Raw genomic sequence first — 10,845 nt, 5'->3', positions numbered from 1 at the left:
ATAGGTGACCTGTCCCCAGCCTGAAGGATCCCTGGGAAGAGAGGAAGCCAACAAACCCACTTCCCCTATTAATTCAAATTTCACTCTAGTTCAGCAGCTCCAGATCTCACCTTGGATATCCAATGGCGCGCCTTTATTTCAAATGTCCACTGTAAGGTGTCTATACTATGAAAAGAAAAGATTGAGAAGAATAAGAAAACTGGTTCCTGGTTCCTTTGGTTTGATAGAAAATAAACAGACCATTGGGTACTGACCAACAGAAATGTGGAAAAAGAGAGGAAAATTCACATAGATTGGGGATTCCTACAACAGGTCCCCACAAACAGGCAACCATCAAGGAGGGGAAAGTAACCCCACTTATCACAGAGGAGATCATGAGAGATCCATATGTTCCCTTTATTAACTCAAACATTTTCTAATTACTCCACAAGCAAAAATGAACACAAATCTGCCATTATCCCTGTGTTATTGTGTGCCTGCAGGCTAGGAAAACAGTAGCACAGAGAGCCTCTGATGTATGGTGAAAGCAGAGGATGAGTCTGTGAATGGCCCTGTGGGTTGGAAGTAGGAAGCCTCAACTTCAGGTTAAGAGCAGTCAGTGGTGGTGGTGACCACGATTCCAGGAGCCCTTGCTTCTGACTCTACCCTTATCACAATCCCAACTCTCATTGTGGCAGAGCTTCCATGGTAGATGCTCCACCGATCCCAATCCTTCCAAATCAGCTCTCACCAACTCCAGAAGGCACTGGATGTAATCCAAAGGTAAACAACTCTCTGACTCATTTGAACTCTGAAACATCTGTCTGACAAAGCTACTTTGAAAACATTGCCAGATTTTCCATATTGCCTTATTTGCCCACCACAACAACCCACCAAGCACTCACCCACAAGATAATATGCAATTCACATGAGACCTCAGAAAGAACAAATCTGTTGCTATTAAAGAATTAAACAAGACATTCTTTTTTGAGGGGTGGAGGTACTGGGTACTGGAACCCAGAGGTGCTTAACCACCAAACTACATGCCAAGCCCTTTTTTTTTTTTTTTTTTTTTTTTTTTTTTGTATTTTATTTAGAGACAGGTTTTCCCTAAGTTGCTTAGGGCCTCTGTAAGTTGCTGAGGCTGGCTTTGAACTTGGGATCTTCCTGCCTCAGCCTCTCAAGCCACTGGGATTATAGGCATGTGCCACCGCACCCAGCAAAACTTATTCTTAAATTTAAAAATGCAACTAACCCTAGAAGACCCACTGGAATTATCTTTTAAAGCCAACCATTTTTATACACTACAACTCAGCATTCCATTCCTAGATATGTACCCAAGAGAAATACTTACAAATACTTCTAGGAGAGAAATAGAAGAATGTTCATAGGATCAAACTGTGTAATCCTAAAAAAACTGGAAACAATCAATAAATGGTAATGTATCCATTTGTGAAGCATTATACAGCCAGGAAAGTAAAACCACACCTATGTTCAACAAGATGAAAAAATTTCAGTACCATAATGCTGGATGAAGAAGGAAAGTTCCAAAAAGATTTCCTACAGTATGATATCCCTTATGTAAAATTTTTAAATGGAAAAAAATAGATCATTATAAACTAAAAAAAAGACAAAAAAAAATCAAGTGAAAAATGAATGCTTCCAGAATGAGAAGACAATGAGGAGGAGAACTTATCATTTAAGTTTTTAAAGGATCATGCAGACAGCTTTCCTCAAAACAGCAAGATGGTCTTATTTGCTCCCCCACCAAAACATAAACAAATAAATAAATAAAGGGATCATGCATAGACAAATAATGTTAACATATTAAATACATATCTATGGATAAATGAAGAAATTGCTCCACAAATATTCACGGAGTCTTTGTGTTGTACATAAATCTAACAATGGCACATTTGTGTCAGCAGGAAGGAAGGTTAAAAACCTCTGAAGGTGATTTCCCCACTGTTCCTCTTTCCCTGGCATGCTCTGAATTCATTCTACACAGTAAAATCAAGCTATTGTTTAGGATAATATTTCACACAGAGGGAGGGAAGAAGTCCCAATAGCTCATGATCAGTGCAATTTTGTCAATGACAGTTTTGTCAGCCTCCAACACAGCAGAGTGGAAAATCAGTCATTTGTCGTTATCATGTTTATTTTGCTGGCCTTGGGTAATGCTGAAGCCAAATCTGACAGAACCCATTATTGCTCAATAAACTTCAGTCTTCTTGTTTGTTGCAGCTAATAATGTTAGTTTCTGTATCTGCCTCCTGAGCTGCTGTGACTACCCGAGAGCCAAGGCAGTCCACTTGTGGTTGGACTAGGTGGCATAAACCAGCAAAGAGCAAAGGGAATTCAGCCATGAGGACAATACTCCTCCTCTGAGGAAGGTTTGCCCAAACTCCACGTCATCCAGCCCTGCTCACCAGGGGCTCCTCTTCTGTACACCCTGTCGTGGAGGTCAGTAAGTTCATGAATACCTTTAAATCCTTGGGGGAATTGATCATGAAGAGAGTTCTGTTTCCTTAAGCATTTTAAAATCACTCAGGGAAAAGTAAAATCATCATTACCAAAATAATTGCTTGATTTTGGACAGTTTAGTCTATTGTCTACAGTATAAAAAAGGACCAGCTGAAGTAGCTTTATTTCTTGAACCATTTTAATGCTAAAAATAGACTTCTTGTACTCTTTCCCCCTCTGAGTATAATTAGTCCTTGCCCTTTGGGAACCAACTTTCTGTTCAGAAACCTCCGATCTTCTCTCAGTTAGTCCCCATCTGAGTAATAGGAGCACCATTAACAATCTGTGGCTAGTGGCAAGGCTTGCTATTTTGCAGCAAAGAAGCCCTATCAGGAAAGCGAGCTTTCCAGGAATCTGTGATTAACAACACACAGACACAGAGCCAGGCTACCTATCCTAAGGACTCCTGTCTCCATCTACATTTCTTATGCAGAATATGACCATTCTTGTATGCTATCTGCTCTCCAAGATGTTATGAATAAAACAAGCTGCTGTGAACTTCCTAGGCAAAAGCCACTATAATGCAGTGACAACTGCCTCCTACAATGGCATTTGCAGACTCATGACATAGGAATCTGTTTTAAGTACATTAAGTCATTGACATTTACTATGCATAGAACACATTTTAAGCCACTTCTCAGAGGAAGCTTCCCTCAGAGACAAAAGCAACCAATCAGACCATGCTCCTTCCTAAAACCCAGAGACATGAAAAGTTCTTGCCCATCTTCCTGAGTTATTTTCTAAGGGTTCATTCACAGGCAGAGTGAACTCCAAGATCAAATCCTATTCAAGGTCAACATCTTGTTGTACATACCCAGGTAAGTCTGAGGTGCCTCTGGGTGTTTCCACTCTCTTTAGAAGATGAGGTAAATGCTACATAATCTGTACAAGATGACTCCTTGGGGTCACATGACTTAAATGCAAAAAGAAAAGAGAGATTTCCAACAAGCTGATGACTTCCAAACAAGGGACATTACCAGAACAGAAGCTGTCTCAGAAAGTAGCCAGATTCCACACCTCCAGCGTCTTTACCTCACCTGGACCACACCAAAGCAGCAGAGCCCTGGGCATAAAGGGTTAGGCAGGGTCAGAGGTCTTGACCCAGGCTTGGGTATTTTTGGACAAGCCAGACCCTGGTGTGTGACCATCCTGGGGCGCTTTCACTCACTCTGGAGATGGGACAAGGAGGGCAGGCCTGCCCATGAGCTCTGTCCTCTCCATCTTAGCACTCCTTCCCCCACGTGTGGCTTCCTGTATTCTGACTTTATCCCACAGTACCTTCTTCCTCCGCTAAAGGACACTCAGTTGGCCAACCATACAAGAACCTCACCTTTGCTTATCCAAAACAAATATCCCAGCACAAAATAGAAAAAGGCAGGGAAACCTTTTGGTTGTCTTGGCAGCAGACGTGTGATTTTAGACCGGGGGCCATTTTTGCTTGCTCTGCCACTACATAAACTATTATTCCTTGCTCAGAAAAGAATCACTCTGAACTTGAGAGATCATTAAAATACAGACCCATAAACAGAGTCCTGAGTTTGGGTGGCATATTCCAAAGCAACACCAAGGATCAAGACCCTGGTGAGCTCCATCCAGGTCTGCTGTGTCACGTTTCCCTCCCTGACACACGTCTAACTCCTGGCTCCAAGAAGGTGTCCAAATCAGTTCAAGATGACACCAGTAAGAGCCATCCTCCGGCTTATGTTCCCTAAAATCTAACTGTTGGAGAAAAAAATAATCTGAGGGTATCTTTAGCCTTCTAAAAAATAAGAGATCGATGGCTTAGAGTTTTGATTGTTCACTGCCCACAGAGTATGCTTTCCAAAAGTTCCCTAAGCAAGCAACAGTGGAATGTGGTTGGAAAAGAACAAAGGAATCACAGCCAGCAGGAACCTGCTTAAGTAATAGATGGATAGGTTCTCCTCAAATACAGCAGACTGGTAAAACCAATACAGGGGCTGAAAAGCAAGACCACTACAGCACTGGTTTCTAAAACAGGATGTCTGAGAGCTCAGTTTTTGTTTAATCCTTGCTGACTTACCTCATGATGACCACATATTTCTTGCTCATTCAAGCATAAATCAGTCCCACTGGATGCTAGTCACAACTTAGCCTGAGCTGTCCATCGCATAAGTGTGCAGTCAAATGCTGTGATACAGATAAAACAAAACCCTGAGATCCACTACCCCATGCTACTGAGTAGAGAGAAAATCACAATCTCATTTTTTTGCTCAATGTCTTCCATGAACGATTCCATGTATTCCCTTAAGTGGTAAATATCACGTAGTATATTAAATGGAATTGCTTCTGAAATTTAAACATCTATTTCTCAACTTTCTGTTAAATTAAGCAATAAGGAAGGGTAAAATACCCCCAAATTGGATCTCTTGACCTTGAGATTAGCAGATGAGAGTCTATCTTGATACATTAACCTCCTGGAGTTCAAGGGGCTTCAGAGGGCTGAAGTGCATTTCATCCTAACTTTTAAGGCAAGGGTATAAAATCTGAAAGGGAATGGACGACGTTTCCTCTGTGCGTGTTAAGACAATTAGAAATATACAGTGAAATGGATTATTTTTCAAAGACACAGTCTCTCAGTCTGGCACAACACAGACAAAGGGAAGTGTGACTTATTTATTTCTGCATTCTGTAAATCCTTATTTCCTTTCCTGAATATACTCCAGCGGCATACCAGCCACGACCCAGTGTCTGATGTGTGTGTGTGTGTTTCAATTGCTTGTTGGTGGTATTAAAAATTGAAGCATCCCTAAATCCATCTCACAGGAAGCCAGGCTGTAGCTGCTAATATTAGATTACATTCTAATTATTTACTCTATATCCCTCTTCACACCATTATTCCAAGACCAACAGATCAAGGTTTTCCACTGAATACTAATGCTATTATTCATCAGTATTCTAGACAGAGCTCATTTGTGTGTCTCTCTGGACAGAAAGACCAACCATAGGAAAAAAAAAAAATGGAAATTCAGACTCTCTGCTCAATATCACATTAGCATGTCTCTTCCTATTGTGGTCACAAAAAGTCATTTCCCAGTTGTCTCACATGAATAGCCCCTTTACCACTTATCAATATGGATGAAGTCCAAACTACCCACTTCATGCAAAAAGCAAAAGTAAATTGTCCTTTCCTGGAAAAATAAAAGCAGGCAATTAGACCACCTTTGCTCCTTTGCTTTGTAAAAGCAGCTGCTTCTGTAGAGTTACCCTATCTCCTAAAATTTATTGCCAACCTACCCACATCAGGACCAAACAAGAGGCCTCCCACAGAAACAAGAAGCTGAACTTGAAAACCCATGAGAAATGTCTCTGCAGAAAGGGAACTAAGCAACGAATGACCCAGGAAAGGAGAACGCTCCTGCCCTCCTTCTCAGAGGAAGAGTGTGGCAACTCACGTCAGATGACTAGTGCACGTTACAGCCAGAAAGGGACAACCAGGTGATCAAGGCAAGCTGTGGGAGGAAAAGGTTGCTAAGGCATCACAGGAAGTATTTATTTGAGTACTTAAGACAATGCATGCAATCAGAGGTTCAAACTGTTTTTGGATTGGGTCCAGATGATAACTATCTTTTAGGAATAATTTTTATCACTCTTATGTAAAGAAAACTCAACAGTGTACACTGAAATCACATTAGTAGCCAATTCTCTACCCTTTGCCTTTTCCAGCTTGGCAATCTGAGGCACAGATTTTAGGCCCAGGACACCATCTCTCCAGTAATGGCGAATCTCATCACATCCAACCATTGCAGTTGGTCCCAGTGGCTTCTACTAGCTTAGCCAGAGCTCCTTTATCTTCCCAGCTAATCTATACTCAGGCAACAGGGTTGCACTTCTTCCTGTGGACTAGACATTCAAGTCCAGTCTTCCCCTTGATGACACCATAGCGAACCTTCATCTTACCCAACAGGGCAGGCAAGGAGATAAGCAGTCAGATGGGTTCCATGTTGTGTGCAGTTACCACCAGCTCAGCCTCCTCGTTCACCTCCAAGGTGCTGACAGTATTAACCTCTGCTTGTGGAAGAGGTAGTCTCTTAGTGGGGACATCCACTTTGCTAGCAGCTTTCTTCTTAGTCCTGGTTAGCGGTCTCTGCTTCTTTTCTTGCTTCATCTCTGGTCTTAACTTAGGACCACCTTAAGTAGAGGGCAGTTGCTTGTTGGTCAAGGTTTGAATGACTGGTGGGTCACAGGGAGCACTTTCAGCTGCTAATAAAGGAGAGTCCTTTACCTCTGTAGAAGGATGTACCTAGGCCATTTGACAAAGAAGATGAGGTCTCTTCGTGTTAAATATCCTATGCAGTGCCAAAAGTTTTAGGCCTTTTCTTAAACAGGGAATCAACCACCTTCTTGGTCTCCTGCTTCTTCCTGACAGCAGGGTCCAAGGCCACCTTCTTCCCATTGATCTTCTTTCCTTGTAGCATCTTGGGCAGCTGGAGGAGAGAAGATGGATTATTAAATTACTGGTTTCACTACAAGCAATGTAAACACCTACAGATCAGAGAAGATATACTCACTCTGTATCTGTGAGATTGAGCTCCCAAGCAACCATCATACTTAATTCAATTAGGTGTCAATAATTTTATTTATGGTGATAGATCCCATTTACTGTGCTCCTACGGTATTCCAGATCCTCATGTAGGCATAAACATATCCTCAATAATTATCAAATAATCACAAGATATATAGGACCTCTTATAAAGAAAACTAACTCAGAGCAGTCAAGGAACTTTCCCAGAATTACTGGATGAGTAAGTGGCAGAGGCAGGATCTGAGCCAGGCTCGTGTGACTCCAAAGCCCTTTCCAAGACACCAATGAATTCCACAACAGTACAGTGTGCTGAGCTCACTGGAATTAATTACGAGGCTAATAAAAATGAGTCAAGCCAAAAGTTAAAATGTGAGTGAAATGTAAAGGTTATTTCCGTCTGTAAAATGGAAAGTCAGACTCAAAATCACCAACTGTTAAAACGCTTACCATTAAAAGCACTGTGTCCTTGCCTTACCTCTGAAGGTAAACAAAGTCAGCAATTCAGAAATTAAAGTACAAGTGACTTTATCTCCAGAATTCAGCATAGATGACAGTAGGATAAGCTTCTCTGTTTTAAGCCTCAGTTGGGAATCAGGAGACCTGTGTTCTTTATCTCTAAGCAAGTTTCTCTCCTGCCCTGACCACAGTTCCTTGCCTTTACAAGGAAGGGATTTGGTCCTATAAGATTTCTTAAGTTCCCATCTTGATAGAAGACTGAGATTTTTCAGAACTGATGCTAATTCAGCCCACAGCATCCTAGAGAGGCATGGCCCATTGCACAGATGAAAAGTAGAGATTTGGAAACGTTCGATGCCTTACAGAGCACTTCACCACAGAACTAAGGATGAACGTCTGTCTCTTTGCCCATCCCTGTCTGTCTTTCTCCTGTATTGCCAGACCTTCCTTCCTGCTGCTCCTGCCTTGGGCTGCTTCATGAACATTGGCCAAGGTAACACCCAAGGGAACTAGAATAACTGCTTGCACCCTTTCCTAAAGCTGACCACCCTCCTTCACTATGTGCTTTAAGAGGCTTCCTCGAAAAGCCACATGTCCCTAACTCACCCGCATGCTGGCCACCATCCCATCCACATGATGTGGTTTGGGGGCTGTGATTTAGTTCCCATCTATTTGTATGAAAGTGATTAACAGTAAACTCACCCAGTCATCTGGACCCCAAAAAGGGTCTGTTGTTGAGGGCCAGCACTTCTGCCTGTTTACTGACACCTCAACACAACCCCACAGTCTGTTTTGGCCACCTGCCTCCCTCTCATTCCAGTCACCCGGGCACAAAACCAAACCATGCTGTTCTTCTGTACAAAGATGTCCTTGAGTGAAAATTCAAAACACAAGCTTACCATGTTACACAGGGGACCATGAAACTTCTCAAACGGGCCTTATGCTAAATCACTTGAGTCAGGTTGTCTCTCTACACATCACACACTCACACCTCCCTGGCAATCTGCAGAAATGGAGTTTTCCCTCATCCAGATTTTCAGCACTGTACGTTTGAAGAGCCTTTCACCCCTTATTTATTTCTTCTTTCACCACCTCACGGTAGTTCAATCCTAAGTACCTCATGTTTCCATTCCACATTTTTGCACACACGCTTGCCAGTTGTGTTCCTTTCTTTCTGTCTTTATTATCCTCCTTTCCTCTAGCAAAAATAAAAAGAACACACACACACACACACACACCAAAGCAAAACTCCTCCTTTTTTAGTACTCTGCAGAGTGCTATCTTGTTTGTACTTGCTTTTTAACATCACTGTTCATCATTGGCCTGAAGAAAGGGACTTTTTCTTCCTACTTAGGATTTACTAGGAGTGTTTATTGCGCACTCACTTACACATCTGCATGAGCTCAGTACTCTGTGCAATTTCCCATTAAATCTTCACAACCAACTTATGAAACAGTTCTTTCCCTCAAATAGCACTTTTCTGACTTTCATGTGCATAAAATCACCCAGGGATCTTGTTAACATATAAATTTTGATTCAAAAGGTCTTGAGGGGGACCTGAAGATCTGCATCTCTTACAAGCTACCAAGTGATCCCAAAGATGCATGTCTGTGGGCCACATTTGCAGGCCGTGCCTGTATTTGGAGCAGTAGCTGTACTTTTATGGGATAAAGAGGCTGATGTGAAAATTCCACAACTGTTAGCATTTTGGTCCACAGTGTTGAGCATTGTCCTCTTCCTATCATTTTCTCCTAAAATTAAAGAACTCCCCGAAAGATCAACAAGTGTGTTGTGGACATCTTGGCATGCAGTTGCTGACAGATGCAGAATGTGTAGCTCAGAGCAGTGAGGACACAGAAAGAATGGTGTCAAAAGGGGACGAGAAACAGGAGGTGACTGTTGCCAAGGGGAAAGCCATCCAGCTAGAGACTCACCTGAGAGGGTGAGTTTTCAAGAAAGATGCTTTTAAGGAAGATATCAGCCCCCAAGTGGATGATGATATATAATGGGTGTAGCAGGCATGGGGTGAGAGAAGAATGGAGGAAATTTAGATTACATAGAGGGAAATGAGAGGGAGGAGCAAGGGTATGAAAAATGGTGGAATGAGACACAATTACCCTATGTACACGTATGATTACACGAATGGTGTGAACCTACATCATGTGCAACCATAGAAATGAAAAGATGTGCCCCATTTGTGTACAATGAATCAAAATGCAGTCTGTAAAAATAAAAAAATAATAAAAAAGGAGGCAAGTCCACGGAATTAGATACAGTCTCTGCCATCTTGGAAATGACTGACTATCCTCTCAAAGAGCACTTATTGAGCACCACTGATATGAGTACATGCTGTAAGCACTCACTCTCTCCAAATCCTCTCATTTGTGCTCACAACCACCTCTTGAAGGAGCTACTACCCTCAATTTTGCAGAGGAACAGAACTAAGGCTCAGGTAAATTGATTTTCTTTTCCCAAGATAATTATCAATTTGAGCCATTCTTCCCACTGCGAGCTCATGTTTTTATTATGACACAAGGTGGAAGAACACAGGAAAAAATAAAGGCATCCATGAGAGTTCCTAAGATAGAGACGAGGCAACTCAGAAGAAAATGACACCATTTTTTATGGCAATCATTGCTTTGGATGCAAAAGGAGAAAGAAGAGAATCTAGGAACCCAGTAGGGGGTGTCTGAGTGGTATAGAGTGGAACCCTTCTGTGGCATCGGTGGACCTCGGATCTCTTTTACTAGCCTGGAATCCTCGAGAGCAGGGAGTGACTGTTCCAGTCTCTGAAGGAGAAATAACTCTCAGACTTGCACTTGATTACATTCTCTCTCCCTTCCTCCTGACCTCCAGAGGTCTGTTTTCCATGAATTGTCCCAAGAATGACTATATCCAGTTTCCCCCACTGTTGGGTCCATCTGCTCTGTCTTCTAATAAACTAGTCGTCTCATTAAAAATACAAAACGACAATAACCACAAAAACCAAGATCAGTTCTGTAGCCCTAGCTTCTCCTATCTTTCCACTTACTTCTTCTTTCCTCTCTTTCTGCTTTCCTTCACCACCAGTCATTTGAGAGAGGCATCTTGCTCCCTGAAGTACTCATTTCCTCATTGAGTAAATTACTGGTTGAAGTCATTGTGTCCTGTTTTCAGTTTCTACTGCTATCCTAAAACTGTTTCCCTCCATGGTCACCAGGGGCTGCTTCATTGCCTTTTCTCATATTTGACCCTTCTCAATTTTGCTGTTCTACTTTAACACTGAAAAGGTCTCATCCAACTTTTGAAACATAGCAGTGCCTCATTCCTTTACCACCATTCTGGTCTTCGTCTGATTTCCTTGA

At 42.0% G+C, this 10,845-nt stretch overlaps 1 pseudogene; it reads right to left on the bottom strand.

Annotated features, from left to right (window-relative positions):
* Nucleotides 1-6,448: 6,448 nt before the first annotated feature.
* Nucleotides 6,449-8,113, bottom strand: LOC124976606 (60S ribosomal protein L7a-like; annotated as a pseudogene).
* Nucleotides 8,114-10,845: the final 2,732 nt, after the last annotated feature.

The sequence above is a fragment of the Sciurus carolinensis genome, chromosome 2 (assembly GCF_902686445.1).
Source record: "Sciurus carolinensis chromosome 2, mSciCar1.2, whole genome shotgun sequence".
NCBI lineage: Eukaryota > Metazoa > Chordata > Mammalia > Rodentia > Sciuridae > Sciurus > Sciurus carolinensis.
The sequence above is the reverse complement of the archived record's forward strand: the minus strand, read 5'-3'. Positions and strand labels throughout refer to the sequence as shown.